The sequence below is a fragment of the Alligator sinensis genome, unplaced genomic scaffold, assembly GCF_000455745.1.
Source record: "Alligator sinensis unplaced genomic scaffold, ASM45574v1 scaffold13_1, whole genome shotgun sequence".
In the NCBI taxonomy this organism is placed as follows: domain Eukaryota; kingdom Metazoa; phylum Chordata; order Crocodylia; family Alligatoridae; genus Alligator; species Alligator sinensis.
Genome location: NW_005841909.1, coordinates 897,854 through 901,494, shown reverse-complemented (window position 1 = coordinate 901,494; position 3,641 = coordinate 897,854). Strand labels below are relative to the sequence as shown.

At 42.4% G+C, this 3,641-nt stretch overlaps 1 protein-coding gene across 2 annotated transcripts in view; it reads left to right on the top strand.

Moving 5' to 3' along the window:
• The window catches only part of PELI2 (pellino E3 ubiquitin protein ligase family member 2), a 119,384-nt gene that overhangs the window by 349 nt on the left and 115,394 nt on the right, over positions 1-3,641 (top strand). The gene's annotated exons all lie outside the window — the stretch shown is intronic.

Below are 3,641 nucleotides of genomic sequence, written 5' to 3'. Positions count from 1 at the left end.
TTTTGTTTCAGCAAAAATGAATTGTCGGTGCTGGGCGGCGGGGGCCGGGGAAGCCCGGGAGCGCTGCGCTGCGCTGCGCTGCGCGGGGAGAGGGGAAGGGAAGGGAGGGGAAGGGAAGGGAAGGGGGGCTGCGGAGCAGGTCGCTCCCCGCTCCGGCTGGGCTTGAATTAGGTTGCATAAATCCGTGTTGTGTTGCGGATGCGCGTGGCGTTGTTGTTGTTCTGCGCGCAGCTGGAAGCGCCGTTGCTTTTCAGTCGCTTCTTCAATTTTAGCTGGATTTTTAAAAGACGTGACTGGCGAACAGCTCTGGCTCGGGTCGTGACCGCGGAGGTTGTGCCCGATTTTCCCCCCCCACACCCCCTCCCTGGGGCCCAAACGCGGTGACTTTTCTTGATTCATCCAGGCTGAGGACCTCGCTCTTCCCCGGAGCGCAGGTCTGTGCAGTAACTGGAAACTTTAGAAATGAATTTCAATCCACTTGGAGACTTGTTTTGTTTTGTTTGAATAGGTTGTCATGCACTTTTCTCAGCTTGCCAAATCGACTGTGGCGTCGCAAACAACTGATGATTTATCAGACTTTTTACAGTCGTTTTTTTTCCTGAGATCCGGGGTAGTGCATAAAGGACAACACTTGAAGTTATCAGAGGCCTGATGATGTAACAAGACGTGGAAGGAAACTTCTTAACTTAGCAGAGCCTCAGCTCCGTCTCGTTCGGCATGTTTAGTTTCCTCTTTGTGTGATTGCAGCAGACTCGGTAAACTAAACTGCACTTGGGCAGCTGGGAGTGCAGGGGTAGGACAATACCAGAAAAAATGCTCTGCTGTTTACATTTCCATTCAGGCCAAACCTGGTCATAGGTGCAACTCTGCTTTCCCACCCTCCTTTTAAAAAACCAAACCAAACCTTAATTTCCTCCCCAAACTGCGAATGCTCAGTTGCTGCATCTAGTGCCATAAATAGCACAGAGCAGCATTGAATCACTGCTAGAAACTCACAGAACAGCTTGAGCATCTGCTCGGAGCTCTAAAAATGTAATCCAGAGTCGGCTCGGCATCTTCTTGTTACCTTTGCACGAAAGCAAAGAACAAGGGGGGGACCTACTTCTCCAAAATGAAGCTTCAAATTGAAAAAGTCTCATAATGTCTCTTATGGAAAAAGTCTCATAATGTCTCTTATGACGGTTATGACAAGTATTAAAAATGACCTTACAGCTCAAATTAGAGGGAGGATTTAATTCTTTTGGTTAGAGGACTGCCTGCCTAGTTTAAATGGTGATGTGCGTTGGCCAATTAACTTTCCTCAATCTTGAGGTCTGTAAGACTAGTTTAATTTAGATGACTATAAGCTGATTTTGTGCATTGAAACCAACTTATTTTGTAAACCAGTTTCTTAAGTAAAGCATTTTCCCCTTTACCACTGCTCTCTTTTTTTCTTTAGTAGTTGGGTGTGTGCCATACAAGAGTTAAAACTTAACAATAGAAGAAAACCCTTCTAATGGGAAAACTATGCTTATTGCCAGAAGATGAATATGTTCATCTAAGAGACTGTCTAGCAATAGTTGTGATTGCTCGTCTGCATGTTAATGCGATAGCAGGGGAAAGCCTAAAGCATTGCGAGTCAGTCACCACTGCAAATACATTTTTAATGTCCTTTTCCCAGTAGTCCATCATGTATTCTGGGTGTGCGTGTGTGTAAGTGATGTGACAGTTCGCATTTGGTCAAGGTTTTTTTCCCTAGTCTTACAAGACCAATATTGCAGTGAATAAAAACACATTTATGCAAACTAGACCAGACAGGTCATAATAGCTAGCAAAGAAAAGAGATAATCTGCTTGATTGTGAATGGCCTCCTGTAGCGTTGTCTGGTCCCCAGAGTTTCGGGCTTCCTTTCCAGTGCAGGAAACGCATTATACCTTTCTCTTGGAGTTCATTTGAAGTAAGCTGCTGTCTCTCCCAATTAATAGACCATTGTTGGAAAAATAGTTGCTGCGAAGGACTAAATGCAAAGAGGAATGATAGGTGAATAGAAAATGAGGCCAATTTAACTGTAATTAACTTAATTGGGTAAATAATATATTTCTCTGTTTGATATTTTGGGTATTATTTGCCTTGCATGCCAAAACAAATGGTGATAATTGTAAATAAATATGTTGGGGGGGGGGGGGAGCAAAACAGAGTCCCCAAGAGCATTGTGCTATGTACTGCTTAGTTTTGAATTGCATTGCATAGACCAGTGGTTTTCAACCTGTGGTCTGAGGATCCCAGGGGGACAGCAGACTGTCTAAGGGGTCCATGAAAGATGACTACCATCAATCAAAAGTATGTGAATACCCATTCTTACAATTCAAAAGAAAATAACCTCCATTCAAAATGTTGTAAGGGTCCACAAATGAAAATAAAGGTTGAAAATCACTAGTATAAACCAAACCCAGTGTAAGTGCTGCCCAGTATGCTCTTTATTGTCCTTTGTGTATTCGTACTCAACCTTTGCTATTTTCTAGGCATTTTTTTTACTTAAGGTAGAGGTTCCCATGCTTTTTCCTATTGCATACCCCCTTTCAGATTTACCAGCTGCCTGAGTACCCCTCCCAGCATATGTCTTGTATTTTAACTCCTTAAATGCCCATTATTATTATAATGAAAATTAAATCCACCATTACACAATTTCTCCCACGTACCCCGCAGAGATGTCTTGCATACCACAGTTTGGGAACCCTTGACTTAAGGGGACCAGGCTGCTGCCAGTATTCTTAAATCACCTTCCCTCTGTGGGGGCTTCTTCAACATAAATATTCCTTCCCGGTGCTGAATATGATGCTGCTGACCAGTTTTGAGTTTCTCAAATAATTTACTGCCAATTAAAGTATCATAAATTTAGGAGGGAGAATGGCTGAGAAGCTTGACTTTTTAGCCAGTGGCTCTGTGCCATATAATAACTTTCTTTTTTGGGGCCTGCTGTAAGACCTGTTGAAATCACAGGACTTTGGATTAGACCCCTTGTAGGCCAGTTAAGTCCTATAAATTACTGGCTCAAAGAGTCTGACCTGTAGCCAGGGCCTGAGTATTATACGACAACTGGAAACAAATCTGTACAATTTAGTGCAGTTAGTGAAAACGTATTCATTGCTAGCTGTGTTAGAAAACCTAAAGTCTGTGAAGCAAACTTAAAAAAAAATCCAGCCATTGTAGTATGTTAAGTGATGCTCGTTAGATAAGTTATTGTCTCTACATTTTTGTGTGTGCTGTAGATTATCTGTAGACTTCCAGTTACCTGTTAAGGTGAATGAGGCAGTTAACGCATGGATCATAATGCTAAAAAAGGAGCCATTACCAGCATGTAATCTTAGTTCCTGCATAATACGGGCCATTGCACATCCTTGACTAAATCTAATTCCTGCTTGAACTAGAGAGTGGATATCCAGTCTTGATTTATAGATTCTCCATCATTGGAAGTATTGCAGCCTCTGGGGGGTCGTTTCAGGGATAACTGCGTTCACTAATTGTTAAGGAAAAAATTCTTGATTAAAGCTTTAGTTTATAGGATCTTGCTAAGCCTTTCTCTGACATTGAAGAGCCCTCATTTCTCAAATTTCTGTTCCCCTTGTAGGTTATTACAGGCTGATCCAGTTATAGATTGAATT